This window comes from Cygnus olor, chromosome 3 (genome assembly GCF_009769625.2).
Source record: "Cygnus olor isolate bCygOlo1 chromosome 3, bCygOlo1.pri.v2, whole genome shotgun sequence".
Classification (NCBI taxonomy): Eukaryota; Metazoa; Chordata; class Aves; order Anseriformes; family Anatidae; genus Cygnus; species Cygnus olor.
In genome coordinates this window covers 78,963,897-78,980,792 of record NC_049171.1, presented here as the reverse complement: position 1 = coordinate 78,980,792, position 16,896 = coordinate 78,963,897, and the positions used below count along the sequence as shown (strand labels likewise).

Here is a 16,896-nt window from a genome sequence, read left to right as displayed (position 1 = left end):
GACAGGCCTAATCTTTTTTTTTTTTTCTCTTGCCACCTAAAATAAGAAAATTCATCTGAAGTAACTGTCTTGGAAAAGTTAAGAATCTTTCAAGAATAGTTTAAATGATCTTTTTTTCCCCTTTTTTGAAATTTCTAGCTAATAATTTAAAAAAAAAAAAAAAACCATTCACTCTACACCATTGTGTGTCAAGTGTAGAAGTAAACAGTCATATTAATTCTTACAAGAAATTCTGCCTAGGAAATGACAGTTCTCTCTACCATGTCTTGTGTGTGAACATCATAATGTTCATAGTAAGCAAACATAGACCTAGTTTAAGTACATTCCAAATGCAAATACAACAGAAGTAGCAACCGGTCTTGTGTTTTGGGGCTCTGCACAGCCTGTTTTCACTGAACACAGAAATAGTTTGCTGAAAACTATTTGGTCAATTATCTACTATTTTCCCGTTTGGCTACATATATAAGGAGGAACAAACCAGAATATATAAAACAGTTAGATATCAATGCAGTAATAAGAAGTGTAAGATGACTGCTAACAGTAGCTAATTTTGGAGCTCACAGATAGCACAATTTGTTTATTTGCTTATGGCTGCTATCCAGCAATAGTGGTGTGACTGGATGGAAAAGGATGTGATAGAAAAAAAAACTACAAAGTTGACACTGTTTGGCAGTGCCAGCCAAAGAAAGGGATCTAGTGGAGAGGCCATGGGTGGGTTAGCTGCAGGGTACACAGAGGGACGAACACCTTGACACTGCTGCCTCCCTCTGCCCAGGCTGCTCTGCTCATCCAGGGGATGCCAATGCAGGGAGCAATGTCTTCTTCCATCCACCATCAAATCCACAGCTCAGGAGAGGATTTTTCCACAAATTTCACTGAATTCTACTTGAAAAAAGTCATGGAATCTACCACGTCGTCCCTTAGGTAAAGATGTACAACTCACATTTAGTTATGTGTACAGACTAACTGGTCACTGGAGAGGGAAATTAAATGGGGTGCAAAGTCCCAAACTTCAATAATCGTAACTCCTACTGAAGTCACTCGGATTTAGGCATCTCTTTTCCTTTGAGGTGATGAACCAAAGAGTTTCCCACATCTCCATCAGTGAAATGAATTCCAAAACAACAACAGGGCTGGAAGCTTAATTTCTCAAAACAGCAGTGTACCCCATTAAAAAACTGGTGTTATATTTCATTTGGTGACTGTTCCAATAATACCCTCAACAGCTGTTGCAGCATCTTGGTTGGGATTCCTCTCACCTAACTTTAGTCATCCCAAGTTAGGTCTCCAGTCTAAATCTGATCCTTTGACCCCCCTCAAAGCCATGTGGCTCCACCAGATGGCTATTCAGAGCTCCAAAAATTTAGTAAGGGGAATTTCTGTGGTTCCATAGTTGAGTTTTCTTTAAACAATCAACTGTTTTACAAGGCCCTGCTCTGAGAAAACAACCTTTAACCCATTAAAAAATCTCTGCATTCTGTTAAATAGAGTGTGAGACACACCAAAACCTCAATGTAAAATAAAATAATTGTGTTTACTTTTAGAGATTTCAACTGCCCCTGTAAATCACCAGCTGTAAAGCAGCAGGAAGCTGGCTGTGGATGGCCCCTGAGAGCAGGACACAGAGCTCCAAAAAGCTCCCAAGGACCCCAGAAAATAAAGGATGCTTTGGTCTCATTTGTGTCTCCAAGAGGTGATAGGGAAGCATGCTTTTATTTCAACAGTGCTACTTTTGAACTGAGGGTGACAAAACCTGAGGTATCAACCTAGGAAGAGCTGTAGTTTTCAGCGTTACAGCAAAAAGGCCTTCCCCAGGCAGAGGGGAGGAGTGAGGAGATTGCTCTCTGGAGCCCATGGTGCTGCAGAAGCATCTCTGGGGCAGCCATTAGAGCTGACACAAATTCCAATGAGGCTGTAAAGAAACGCAGCCACTTCCCAGAGGAGCTCTGCTGAAGACCTCAGTGCTACAGCTTAGTCATATTAGCAGGCTCTACTTAAAAGCAGTTCATCCCTCCAGGTAAAATATAGACCTTCCCAAAAAGTGGTCTCTTTCAACTCCAGGTAAAAAGCAGGGAGTACTATCTAGGACATAGAGAGCTAGATACTACTCTGAAGTTTCTCAGAAGCACTGAAAAAAAAAAGGGGGGGGAGATTAAGACAAGCACCAAGCTTTTTGGTGGAGTAGAAAATTGAACTAATATTCTGGTGTCCTGATTTGCTGTTCTTTTCCTCTTTCTAGAAGGGTTTCTTTCATTTTAATTCCCTGTGCATGGGGACCATTTCTGCTCATTCATACCACCTGAAGGAGGTAATTTAATTTCCCAGTATGTGGTAGCCAAAGTTGTAATTAATCTCAGGACCTGTAAGTACTGGAGCCTCCATCTGTGGTGACTGGTTGCTTGCCAGCTGTGGCTAATGATAAGGTACTTTGGCAAGGGGCCTTTGGCCATGCTGCCCAGAGTAAGATCAGTCCTGCTGAACAGTGAGGTGGGTCCTTACCACATTTATGTGGCTGATGGTGTTATGAAGCTATATCCACTATAGGTGCTGAGAAGGATAGAAGCAGTTTTGTGGATGGAGCTTTGTGAATCTCAGCTAAAAGTTACTGGTGAGTAAGTTGATTTCTACCTGTAAAGCCCTCTTGCAGCAGCCTGGCTGCAATCAGCAGAACAGGAGATGGTGAGAGCTGACTGTGGTAAGCCTTTTTCATTGTGTCCAAACACCCCTTTAACTGCCTGATTGACAGGGCCCTTTGAAAAATGTTGCTTTCTGAAGAACTAATTGTATTTTTGGATGTTGAGGCCCTGCTGTTCTGATGTTTGAAGTTTGTGGTACAGTTAAATGTGAGAGTCATCTTTCCTGGTCGGGCTTTTCTTTACTCCCCTAAGGTCCAGCCCCCTACCCCCTTTGCTTGGAAGGCCTGGTCCCAGTTGTGCTGAAATAGGTCTGTGGGAAGAGCTGTTCTTGGTCTGGCCTGAGGTGACTTCTCTGTTTTCCTCTGAAAAGAGAAGTGCTCCTTTTGAACTGTTTTTAATTTTAGCTCTTACTTCTGTTCCATGTGAAGAGTCCATGTCCCCTGGGGACATGGTATTTGCCTTTCCTTGAACCCTGCTCCTATGGTCTCCCAGGCTGGCTCTGCTTCCAGAAACCAGCTTTGTCTCTGATCTGTGTGTGTTAATTAATTTCTCTGAAGATAAAAATGCCCCCCTTGCATTTGGAGAAGAGACTGTGTAAGCCACGTGTACCCCTGCGTGTTGGCCCAGCAGCAGAAAGGTAGTGTGGCAGGGGGGCATTTCCAGAGAGACTTCAATTTGGGGAAGGGGAGGCACAGGGCTGCTGGTGTGTGACCGTTGCTGTAGCTGTGCTGAGCACATCTCAGTCCTGTGCTGTGGATTCCACTCTGCTGGTAATTGAATTGAAATCAAAACATAACCGCGTCGCTCTCACGCTCTGGCTGCTAAATAGCAGTATTGTGAATGAATCAGAGTTACTTCAGAGAATCACTTTAATGTGGCAGAATTGCAGCAATCAGGGGACAAAGTTAGATTTAGGAGTATCTGGTAAAGGAGCTGATTAGAGTTTAAAGGAAAGCTGCTTTTGTTCAGCCTTTCTGCAAATAGGGGTATGCATGGCCCAGAGGAATTAGCAGTGCTTGAGGGACAGAGTAACACCTGACTCCCGCTCTGCCCTGATCTTTACCTCCTGGCTTTGTGTGGACGCTTTTTTTTTTCCTGACATTTTTCCCAGGTTTAAGAGTAGTTAGTTCCTTGGCTCTTAGTGCTCTGTAAGACTGCTCATTTCACTCTATAAAGAGCTATGTGGGCAACAAATTACCCCTCCCCCACCCTCTAATGCCAAACCAGCCAAGCTGAAGGGCAGGAAATGGAATTGTTCAGTATCAGAAGCTGCAGGTTGATGGTTGGAGCGAGCTAGTGGGATTTTAAACAATTAATTCCTTGAGATAACCTTATGTCTTGCCTTCTACAATGATAAATGATGCCATAGCTCGGTGTTGCTGCTATTCAGCGCTCCTTCATGTTGATCTCATGTGCATCCCGCTGTCTTTGCTGTCATTCCCATAACGCATCTTTGTCATCTGCTGTAGCCTTGAACGGGACCATGTTCTTCGAGCCTTGCACAAAAGGATTAGCCTAGTGAGAGAGGGAGGTGAGTGGGGAAAAAAATAGACAAGCCTTAGAAAGGAGAACCACCCAAAAGAGTATTGTTACTGGTTGGCATGCTATAGAGAGATGCGAAGGAGACTTGTGATACAGGCGTGGTATGTCGGGGTGGGCAGGGAGGGGTGCTGGCTCTCCTTGCTCCCAGCAATGATGGTGGGTAACAGTGAGTGTTTGGTAAGGAAGCCTGTGTTTCAAGGGGCTTATGTCTGGGCAATCCAAACTTCCTGGTGTCAGACTGCCACAGTCATGCAAATGAGGAAATGAAGGCTAACTGGAGGGGTATGCTTCACTATAAATTAGTGAGCCAAAACACTTTTTTTTTTTTTCATTTAAAAACATAGGTTTATTTTTTCAATCTTGAAATAGATACAAAGACTTTCCTTGTACCGTGGATTGGTAGAAGGAAAGACGTTAAGGCTCAGTCATGCTAACATGGGCGCTCACATTTTAATGAGCTCTAGTTAATAGCCCTGTGAACAGAAAATAAAAATACAATGTTTTTCCAACTTTTTTCATGTTGACAGGAAAAATAACTATCAACTTGCTCATATGAAAAAGTTTCTCAGTTGAACATATGAAAATTGGAATCTTGCAACTTCTATCAAGAACTATTCTAGCTTTACCCGGAACTACCTTTAAATACTTTACAGTCACTTAAGTATTCCAAGTTAAAGGGTGGGGAGGGGGGGAAATATGTGACTAGATATACCCATCAAGAAATCTTACCATGACTTTAAGTAGGGATGCTAGATATCAGAGAAAAACTGACTTATACATTCGTTGACAAGCATATGGAAAGACTAATATCTGGTTTCATTTCTGATGCCATCTTAGTTGGATCTATTTAAGTTGTATAAAAGAATGTTTCCAGGTGTGCATTTGTAGGTGTATCTCCTTGTGGGAGAAAGAATAGCCTGTAGCCTGAGTTCTTGCTGTGATATGTTGCCACTTATCTAACTCAGTCTAGACCAGAGCAAATGAATCTATTGTTTCTGATCTGTAGGTCAAATCTATTGCCTCTTATAATTACCTGTATGACAACTCGCGTAAAAGGCCTTTATGCTTCACAGGCTGGTTAAAAGACACTGAGAGTAGAATTTCTTTCTTTCTTAAACCAAGAAAACCAAGAAATTCAACTTGCTCTTGGGATGTAGCAATCGGTAATAAGGTATTTCTTCTGCTGGCAAAGATGTTAACCTGTTTGTACTGGAGCCTTATATGCTTTGAGGTATGCACTGTTGACCCTGTTCCTTGAAAAATAGTGTTGAGGGCTAGGGCAAAAGTGGCACTGTTGTTCTAGCACTGTCTGGGACCACCTGGAGAAGTCCTCAGTGCGGGATATACCAGGCACTCCCTTTGTGTGAGTAAAGGAGGAGAGGAAAGTGTATAGGGAAGTAAAGTTTTGCCATACCAGGTTTCCTGCACAGAACTACAAAGCAATATGACAAATAATTTCCAGCACTTTTCTTCAAGGTCAGCAATTTCAGAAGTCTTTCCAAAACACCTAGGTTATGATTGCGGCTGTCTGCCTTTGCAGTTTCAAAAGCTTCTACCTATCAACACAAGTGTTTCCCTGTGCAAAGCTGCTGAACTGGTTTCATCCTGCCTGCAGAGTTGGCTTATTTCAGCTTATGAAGTCAGATGTTTCTGGAAGAAACTCTGAATCTGTGTGGTGTACCTAACTCCCTCTCAAGTTTCATAAGCAAGATGAATACATTTGGACTGAGATTCAGTAGGAATAACAAGCCGGGGCACTTTCTTACCTGTTGATACGTTGCATCTCATGAGGAAATAACTTATTTTGCATAAGTCTAGTGATCTCTCACGTCTTGTTACCTAGGAGGCGGTTTACAAGTGTTCTGGAATAGTCTCATCAGCACCACAGAAGGCTTTTTGGTTTGTTTTTTGCAGTTTCCATAGTCCCTCCTTGGGGGGGGGGGGGGGGGGGTCTCTGAGTACTCTTGAGAGATGCTCTGAGACTGTCCACACCAGCTTGATAGCACTTGTCAGGCTCCAGGCAGGCTGCCTTCCTGTGGGGTATTTCTGGTTGTCCAAAACTCTCAAAAAATACTTTCTGTGAATGGACAGAAAGGCACAGCTCATGAGTTACCCTAGTTGACTTGGGGCTCTTAGTAGCAGAGTGTCTTCAATTGCATCAAGGAGTCAAAATACAACTGTACTTTCAAATTTCTCTTCCTTGGCTTGAAAACACAATCATTCAGCGATGACACAACTTTGGTTTTTCGTGTAAAACAAACATAAGTCTCCACAGAAAAGTTGAGAATATTTTTTTTCCAATCTCAGCTTTGTCAAGGGACGCTGATTAGATGGGTATAAAATGATGATATTTGTCAGCAGTTCTTCATTTATTGGTGGTATGGGTCCTATGCTTGTGGAAGCAGAGTAACATAGAGAAGGATAAGGGAAATGTCATTTGAAAGCTGTTTAATCAGCTACTTGTGAAGGTTCAGATCTAGGGGAGAGCACTGAGGGACAGAGAAGTTGTAGTAAGTAGTTTAGGTTCCTGTATGCAAGAAAGAAAACTTTGAGAGAAATGTATCTATCCTGGCTTTCTGTGGAAACAGCGGTACTGCTATAGCAGTCACCATTTTGAATCCAAAACAGAATTTCAGTTTGGAGGAGTATCAACACCCTGGAGACCTTTGTGATTACAAAGAATGTAGAAAGACCAAGACTGAAGTCACCCTGATTTGGGAAGATCAGAAATTTGAATCTGATTCTCCTGTATTGCAGGGAGGTGCACAACTGCTTGTCTGCTGGCTGTGGTGAGAAGCACAGGTGGTTTCTTAATTGCTGTTTTTTTCTGTTTTGCTTTGCTTTCCTTAAGATGACTAACAAAAGCATGATTTCCTCACGAGGAAGAACTGAGGAAGTGGGAGAAAAGAGAGGTTTCTTTTCATAGGATAGGAGCGGTATTTCCTGCCCAGCTCTAGCACTGTTATTCCATCAGTTTAGGTACTATTCAGGTGAGCAGTGTTTTTGGTTGGTTGGAAAACTTCTAGGAAAAAATACTTCCCCTTAGAAACATCTGTTTCCAGTACTTTCTGGCTCCTGCTCAAGTCTAGAGCTCCTCAAGGATGGTCTCTCATCTACTCCTCCTTCTTTCCACCCCCATTCCCAGGACCCAGGGGAGGCAGAAGGTGCACAGCACAGGAAGGGAAGGCTTTGTCATTTGTAATTGTGGTTAACCAGGCTTGAAAGCTGGCTTAGCCTCAGTCTGAGCTGAGCTTTGTTTTGGCTGATAGTTCTTAGTTAATGCCAATTCCCTTGTCCAAATTCATCAAAGAGATTTATAGGTGCTCTTCTCAGAGGAGAAGGAAAAAAAAAAAAAAAAGCACTCAAAGATGAGAGGAACTTGGCTCTCCTCCCTGGGGAGGAGAACAACAAGTACTAGCAAAGCAGAAAGCTCTCCGGAAGGGCAGTGAGTAACAGGGAGGAGGAGGGATGACTTAGCACTTGGAGCATATCATTGCCTCTGTCCTAGCCTCCTCTGTAGCTTCTGAACGTGCTGTTTTGCCACTTGATGCTCTTGTGCCACTATACAGACAACTTACAGCTGGGCAGGGTGCACTCTGGCCCATGTTGGATCACTCCAGCTGGGCAGGAATTGTTTTTGTAGGTGTTAATGTGTACAACTTGGTTCAAGCAGGCATTGGCATGTTATCAACCAGCAAACAAATCCTGTGCATCAGTGCTTAGCTACTGGGGATCCTAGAAAGAAATAGAAAGTCCCGTTGCTCACAGTATTGCTCCAAGGAAATGTGTTTTGTTGCTGAATATCTTTTTCCCCCTCTTGGAGCTTAGCCCTAGTGTCTCTCCTGCAGACAGCAGTTCCTAGTGCACAGCAAAGATGAATATGGAACAAAATAAATGACATTAAAAAGAAGCCAGAGCCTTTGCTGATCTAAGCTGAAGCATTAGGTGACATATGAAAGCCATTAGAGCTAGGCCAATTTACATCTGTATTATCAGTGAAATTCAAAATGCTATCTGCCTGTCTTTCTGTGTAAGCTATCACATGCATGTACCTCGTAAATGGCAATACTGCTGGTGTTGTCTTTCTGCTATTGTTTTTTTGTTATTGCTGTTTACTCTTAAGTACTTACCATGTACCCCTGTGCATCATAAGATCATGAGCAGGTGCACAGGGCCAGACCTGTTGGTCCTGGCAAAGGAGGAGGAAACCACTCTCTTCCTCATCTAGCAGTCTTACATTTACTGTGAAATGCTGGGTGAGAGGGAAGTCCCAGGTTATGCAAGACTGCTGGAGAAATGGCCAGGAAGCACAAGAGCATGGAGGAAACATATGGATAGCATTTGGGTTTTTAACTGTGGAAGCTGAGAATCTGCACGTGCTAAAGGAGCAAAATGATTCTCAGGGTATGTGTGTTTGTTTTTTTGAGGAAAATCCATGACAGAGATCCCAAACCTTTTCCTTAATGTTTGGGCTTTCCTGTACAGGCTGCTTCATTCTTATTTCAGGCTAAAGTAAATGGAAAAAACGTAAGGGGTCCTGTAACCACTGCCTAGAGCTAACTTTGCTCCAGAGCTGCAAGTGTAGCGATGAGAACTGAACCTGTGGCCAGAAGCAGAGGGGAGGGTAAGTGCTAGAGGCCACCCTATCACCCTGGGGGTGGCATGCAGGGGGGACAGGACCACAACAAAGGGTTCTAGCAGGCAGGTTGTGGAGGCTGGCTGCTGTGACTAATGCCTTGGTGTGCAGCCAGGTGCTAGAGGCAGACCTTCCTGCCCATGGGTGTGGGTTCACATCCCTGGTCTCCAAAGGGCCAAAGCCTTCTGGCAAATGAACCCTTTGGGTTTAGCTTTTGTTTCTCTTCCTCTGTCATTCCCCAGCTACTTTGTTGCCTTCAGGCCTCTCTAGCTGCCTCCCAGTGAGGATGGCACAGCGAGGATCCCAGTGACCCATCCCCTGGAGAAGGAAATCTCATCCTACTGGCAAGTGGTGCTGGATGAGTTAAAGCCTAGCTGAGATGTGTTTGTGGGCTGTCCTTGGGTGTTCCTCTGAGCTGGTGACAAAGGAAACCAAACAGGAGGTGCTAACAAGGAAGGAAGGGCCTGTCTGCTGCAGAAAGCTTTGAAAGTTAGGAATTTAAGGGATGAAAAAACAGCTCTGGTTAACTTTCTGTAACTCATGTCAATCTCTTTTAGTTCTGTGCTTGTAGATCTAATCCCTCTCCCTGTCATTGTTTACATCAGGTTCATCTGAGCTGTGCACCTTGCGTGTGAAAAGATCTTCAAGGTTTGATACCTTCTCTGAAACTCATGCCTTAAGCTGTTCTTCTAATAATAATAAAACAAATCCACACAACAGCATTTCTGGTAGGTTTCTGGTGTGCTGTTTCAAAACTGTTTCTCCTTCACTACTCACAGCTGCTGCTCTATGGCTGTCATAACACGTAGGGCATTGAAATTGTTTACATCCTACCTTGTTTTTGAAACAGTAGAGAAAAGTATGTTCAATCAAAGAATGCTTCACAGTGGGACTTGACCAGCCAAGCTCCTTAGGAAGGTATAGTGCTATGTCCTTTAGAGGTATGTGGGTCCTCTGAAGTTTTGTACCTAGCTTTTCTTGCAAGAAGAGCTACGTTCAATCTTTCATTTGGGCAGTGTATGGAAAGTGACATATTGATTTGTCTCAACTCTCCATCTTGTGTCCAGTTGTAGGAAGCCTTTGAAAGTCCGCAGTTGTAGGAGCTGTGACAACTGGCTGAAAGCATCCTGTGAACTTGTGAGGAAAGGCAGCAGATGCTGAATGCATAGCCTGTGTGCGGCCAAGGGGGCTGCAATGCACCAGGGGAAATTAATTTGTTGCAGATGCTCTTGCTGTGTCTGAGCCAGAGGAGGAAGGGGGAAGGGGCCACGTTGCTTCTGACCTGCATGCTGCTGATGAACATTTTTTCCCTCAATAGCTGAATTTGCTGTGTACGGTTGGGATGGATGGGAGCCCTCATTTGAAACCTTGTCACTGTTGTATGGTGAAGAATTAGGCATCCTGCACCATTTCTGCCTCCCCATATCCACATCAATGTTTGCGAGTAGTCTGTCTTGCTCTTAATATCTGAGAGATGAATATAGCAGCTAATAAGGGAGAAGCTTGCTGCAGTCCTTGAAACCATATAGCATATGAGTGCTTTGCTAATCTTAGATAGGCTTTGAAGTCAGCATTTCTAAAAGCTCCGCAAGATCCCTTTTCACTGTAACCACAATAAGAGAGAATATTGGAGATGACTTTTGAGATGGTACAAAAGCCAGCAATTGAATTTCCAGGTATTGTTGCACTTGCACACGGCACCAGGGAAAGGACTTCAATGTGAGGGGACTCAAAATCAGATTAAAAGGTTGCAGGCACTTGCAGGATTTTGCTACCACTAATTCATTGAGCATCTTCTATAGGGATAAAAAAAGGTCTTTAAAAATTGAGGTGTTTTCAGTGGGATATTGGGTGGTCAAAAATGGGAGCTTGCACTCTATTTGGCTTTGCTCTTTCCTACAGCCCTTCTGAGGGATGGCACTTCATGGGACTGCCCAGCCTTTTTCTGCCCCACAGTCATCTTTTTCCGTCCCTCTGCTGTTCCCCTCCTGAGCCCTGATCCAGGCTGTTGCTAAACTGAACAAACTTGAGCATACACAAGGCAGACTGAGTGGAGTGAGACTCCGAATATGTATGTAAGGTCCTGACATGAAGATCCACAATCTTCACAGGCCATAGCACCTGCAGCTTCCACGAACTGGTGGGAAGCCCAAGTACTACTCTTGTGGGAACACCAGCACGGCTCCTCTGGCTCCCTGAAAGCAAACATGGGAGAGATGTAACTCATCCATTTGAGAGACAGGATTTCTTCTCAGTGAGATGTAGCTGTGAAAAACTAATCACAGGCTTTTAGTGCTGTTTTGAGAAGGAGGCGGGGGGAACTCTTGTATTTTGGCTGTGCTGTCCCACTACCAAAAAAAAAAGATGAGCAGAGCTTTCACTTGGGCTTCAGCCCCTGGCCATGCTGTTACATTCTGTGATGTTTGGCAGGCAGGGCTGTGGAGGGTAAGGAGCTGCCATGTAGGGCAAAGGATGTCCTGCTCTTTTATGTATGTATTTTCCTCAAATGCTGCTCTACAGGTGAGTTTGGGCTTGCGTTTTTCTGTTATTCACACAATTTCAGAGGTGGTAGCAGCACAGTTTAAGTGCACTATCTGGTGCTCCTGGGTCTCCCTATATGCTACCTGCTTTGCTCTGCTGTTGGCAGAAGTGTTAGGCTCATTATCATGGAAAAGATCCTGTTCTGAATTAACTGGAGTGATATGGTTGTCCCGACCTGGCTACCTGGAAAACTGGCACTTGAAACCTGCTTTTTCTAAACAACAAAGCAAATGTTTCAGGTGTTGGAAGACAGCGAATGGGGATGAGTCTTGAACTGGAAAAGGCCCAGCTCCTCAGAGACCAGAAGTGCTTTCTGTTTGGTTTGTGCTGAACAGCTCAGAGGACTGGTAACTAATGAGCCACTCAGATGTGGCCCTCACTGGTAATGCAGCATCAGCTGTTTTGGACCCGGCTACTCAGTGAAGTAAGTCAGACCACTTGATTTCTGTCTCAAATGCGTGTGTTCACATCAGGAAGTAAAACTGAGGCCTGTGCTAACTGGCACCACGGCTGGCCATCTGTGCACAAAGGGAGTGTGGGCCAGTCCTGAGCACATGTGCTGGAGAGGAGGTGCCCTGGGCTGGCGAAGCTGCCTCTGTTGCTGACAGGGCTGGAAGTGGTGGAGGAACTGGGCTGGAGCTGAATTTGCTTTAATGGTGGTTGAGGCCCATTGGAGATGTGGTTTGTCCTGTGAGAAGTGAAGCCCTTGCTTGGCTGGGAGGCAATGGGAAGTGTCAAGCACCCCCCTGCTAAGACAGTATGTAACTGCTGGTTGAAATCCAGACCTCTCCACCTCCAGGAAATGCTGGTTGTTCAGAAGATACTTGGTCCTGTCCAGCAGTGCGCCTCAAGAGCCCTGGTCTGAGATGAGGTTTTAGGGCTAATGGTATCTGTGCAACAGGGTTACGGCTCTGGTTCATCTGCCAGGGCAGTTCTGCTGTCCCCACCTGAGTCTGTGCTAAAGAAGCACTTGTATCACATAAGGTGGTAGGGAATAAGGTTGGTCGCTATTCTCTCCTTACCTTTATTTCAGGTGAAGTTAATTGCAAATGAGGTGTTTACTAACTGGAGGTGAGAACACCATCTGCAATTACATCTATCAAGTACAGAGAGGAGCTTTAGAGCTGAGCAAATAATGTTTATGGCTTACCTATTCCCAGGGAATACATGGCGCTGCTTCCGTATGTGCAACTCTGCCTGCTCTCCTGAAATCCATTTGGGAAGATAAGTGAATCATTTCTCATCAGGCTACAAGAATTTCAAAACTTCTCTCCAGGGTTCCTTCGACACTCCTCTGCGCACATCTTAATTTCCTGTAACTGTCCTAATCCACTTCCCATAGGTACCCATGGGAGCCTTGTTATCGACCTCAACTGGAAAAAGGATTGCTTCTCTCCCTCGTTATAACTGCTATTAACTGGCACAGTTCTTCTCTGCCTCCATCACAGGGGCCATTAACATAATAGGTCAGAGAAAGCTAGCTCTGCCTGTGCCCCTCAAAGGGTCCCTGCAGAGCAGGGAAGAGAAGTGCTGTGCAAGAGGAGCTGCTCTTGCCACCTGGGTGTGCTGAGACTGGGGGCTGTCAGCCAGGGTGCCCTTCACCAGTATTTACACCTGCATGCCTCGGAGAGTGATATGGGTGACAGGCTGGAAACTTCCCCAGATTGAAGCTCTTTAATTGCCTGTTCCTGAAGCAGCCTCTGGGGTGAAGCAGTGCTCGGCTGCTTGTTACCTGCCTGGCCTCCATAGGCTCCCTGCAGAGCTGGTGGTCAATGGAGATGCTGAATTGCCCTTGGAGCTCACCTTTCTCTGTTCCTTTCCCAGAGTAACAAGGTATGAGAACTGGGGAGAGCTGCCAATTTAAACGGTACCCTCCCTCCTGCAGTGGCATGACAGAGCACGCTGACGGCTTATCTTCTGCTGCAGCGCTGGGAATGCCTGGATTTCAGGCCGGAGTACAAGCAGGGGGCCTGGAAGCAGACTTAGTGGAGAACATACAAGGACAGTAGTGTCCCATGTGCTTGTTCTAGGAGCGAGGTGCAGGTTCTGTAGGAAGATCCTGGGATAGCTGGGGCACCTGAAAACCCCAGAGAAGTTTAAGCTACTTCAACTAGATGCATATAAGACAAGAGGTTGGTGCGGCACAAGACTGCCAGGGCCTTGGACTGACCACTGGAAGGTGTTTCAGATGATCATGCCCTCAGTGGAGACCCTTTCCTTCTGAAAAGCAGCCCCTTTCCTCTGTGACCCCGGAGGCAGGATGATGCTGCTTCTCCTGTGCCCAGGCTCTCATGTTTGCAGTACCTTGAGCTAGTCCTTGCATGAGGCATTTGAGGTGGGAGGGCAGGGCTAAGACATAGTCCTGCCCTGTGTAGCCTGCCAGTTACAGCTGCTTGTGTAACAGCAGAGATCCCAGCATCCTGGTCTTTCTGGGGCATCCACAGGTGGTGCTCAGCCTGAGAGGAGCATGGTGCCTGTGCTAGGTGTGGGACAGGCCTGCAGTTAAAATCTGGCTGATGTTATGGATCTCTTAGCCTGACATCTGCCCTAAATGTCTTCCTGTGGCCATGCAGACTAAAGGGGGTGTGGAGGGAGAGATAAGCAAAATCTGCAGCAGGCTGCATGTAGTCTTCAATTCCAACAGATCAAAAGCATCAAAATTCAGTCAGGATAAAGGAGGGCTTGGTGATACTCTTTGAGGGGGAGGGGAACCATAAAAGGGGATTAGGAAAGAACTTGTACTTCAGCACACGGCCAATATGCAGAGCTTGCTAAGAGTCATAAAGATCTGTAATTATATTTGTATGGATTATACTAATCCATGAACTTGTAACCCATGGGACATGGTCATGTTGGGCTAGAGAAACACAGAATTATCAGACACTGCTTTGTGATGTGCTAGTACATGTCTTGGGGCTGGCTTACTGAGTGGAAAGATCCTACCAGGGTTAAGGTGCTGGCTGATAGTGCAACTATTTTTTTTTTATCGGGAGCATAGCCTCAAATGTATACTTGGGAGGCAGGAAAACCCTACCACCTCTTAAATTTGCCTTAAGGAACAGAATAATCAGACATATATTTGAGTACAATCCAGGAAATTACTTGTGTGTTTTCACTTCCTTGCTTGCATTTACATAACCAACAGCCCAGCAATCTTAAAATTGCAGATCATGGCTTGCTTTGCTCACCTCTTGAGAATAAACTCACCCCAGCTTCATTCATTTAACTTCAATATTTCTCATTCTCTGGCTTAACTGGAGCTTCAGGTTCCTGGTCCCCACAAAGAGTGGCTCTGTTCAGGCAGCTCACTGGTGTTTCACTGTCTGAATCCTAGCTTCCCCTCTTCGCTTTGGCAATTGCTTAGATATCCCTGACAGCAGCCTTTTAAAATGTTTTATCTGGCATTGTTTGCTAATGCCTCTCCTGTGACAGGAGGAACATGATTTCGTATGCTTATCCAAGACTTTAAATGCTGCGGAGATTAGCGAGGGATGCAGGTACTCAAACACTCACCTGCAGCCTGTACTCGGAGGAGGCTGTGACCACATTGGAATACCTCACATGCTATTAAATAAGACTGAAAGATAAATTATTGACATCAAGGAATCAGGGCATGGATTAAATTAACTGACCTCTTCCGTTAAGCTGTTGAGCATCCTCCGTATTTCCTGAAACTGGGGGTGTTGGAAGAGCTTGTGGTATGAACATCTCACACCTGTAGCACTGAACACTTTATGCCTACCTGGGGAGTAGCAGTGAGATTACAACAGTTGATAATATCAGCTCGGTATCTGGCTGGACTATGTTTTGTATTGCAGAGCTTGGCTTCAATCCATGTTAGTAAGGCAACCTGGGAAGGCAGTGTTCCTGTGGGTTCTGTGACCATAACTTGTTGGGGTCTGGATCTATTCCATGTGCTTTCCTTAAAGATGTACAAAACCAGGCAAGACGGATGAGTTTTGCTGTGGAGAAACCCACCTTCCAGCGTCTTCCTGAAAAATGCTTGTAGGAATCCAGGCTGGGTGGGAAAAAGTGTAAAATGTACCTTCCTGCTACCAGGGCAGGGAGATAGCAATACGCTCATGGAGAGGCAGCAGGTCTCCCAAATGCCATTTGGGAAAAGTTAGAACAGCAGCGAGTGAACTTCTGAACTTCAGTGTTCTTGGAAACTGCTAACCTGATGTGAATCTGCTTCCTGGCACGTAAAGAACACTAACCTAAAAAGTGCTTCAGCCTGTAGTGTTGCCATCTGCTACGGGCTGGAAGCATCTTCATAGTGGATAATAAAGTATTTTTTCTCTGCTAGCTTCATGTGTTCCTCTGGAAATGTGGATGGGCCATCAGTACCTTTCCCAAGTTTCCCAAAGGTCCTTCATGAAGCCAAAAGGCAGGGGACAAACCTGATCAAGGACCTGGCTCAACCCCTAGGTGGAGCAAATTGCTGTTAATTTAAGAGGTGGTGGGATGCAATGTCTTTAGAGGTATGGAAGGAGGGCAGAGCCAGCTGTACTTGCACTGCAGCACACATATCAGACCCAGCACAGGGATGCAGGCAGACCCCACTTGCCCTGCTTGGCTTAGCAGAACCACTGCTGGACCCATCTAGTGCTTAATGGTCTCTAACAGCAACACTTCCTAATTCAGAGTATGTGGATGGATGGGTATTGCAATGGATACCAGTCCATGGGTCTCGGTTTGCCCTAAGATGTTAAAAAATTAGCTGCCCTGTCAAATCTTAGCGATCCTGAAACTAGCAATTCCCTCAGTTTTAGTCACAGAGTGCATTTCAACCAGGTGGAAGACTGTGACTGTTCCTCAATGTTATCTGTCGTCCACTGACCAGATTGTTAAGAGAAGTACTGAGACTTCATTAAGAAGTTGGTGAACTGGAAATAGGAGAGAAATATGGCCCTGAGGGTGGGGAGCTGGGGGGAAGGTGAGGGGAAATATTGTGTTCATGCAGAGCATTTGGTATTTAAGACTCAGTAGCGCTTGCAGAGTAGACTGATTAGACCGATCTCTGGTTCAAAATGGCATGAGAAATGCTGATGTGCCAGCACCCCCAGGGCTGCATGTCCTGTTCCCTGGTTCAGTGGGGTTTGATGGAGCTGCCTTTCCTTGTCCACAGACTACTTGGCACCACCACCTGTGATATGTCTACTGGGTCAAGACAGGCTCCATGACTCCTGCAGAGCTACTTTGAAACTGGTTAGGCATCATCTGACAGAGATATGGATGTGTTGGAGCTCTCATACAAAACACATCTTATGCACTAAAGTGTGTTCTGGCTTGATAGGATGATTTGTCCCATGTGCTGTGTGCTTATCACGCAAGCATGCCCTTAGGGCACACGATGCAGTTTGGGATGGGTTGGCAGCAGGGACAGCGCTCCCAGTAGGCAGCTTGGACGCTACGTGCTGCAGGAATGGATGCTGAACCTCAGGGAACCTCAGGAACAGGCAAGGACATGAGAGTTACCGTGTCTGTGCTCTGGCTGCTCTCCACACAGCCTGGCTGAGGAGTAACAAACTGCCTGAAGAG

At 45.3% G+C, this 16,896-nt stretch overlaps 1 long non-coding RNA gene across 1 annotated transcript; it reads left to right on the top strand.

Moving 5' to 3' along the window:
- The first annotated feature begins 2,330 nt into the window (after positions 1-2,330).
- LOC121068227 lies at positions 2,331-16,263 on the top strand. The gene is made up of 3 exons (XR_005818727.1): positions 2,331-2,423; positions 2,545-2,608; positions 12,389-16,263. It is a non-coding gene; the product is annotated as an uncharacterized LOC121068227 (long non-coding RNA).
- Positions 16,264-16,896: the final 633 nt, after the last annotated feature.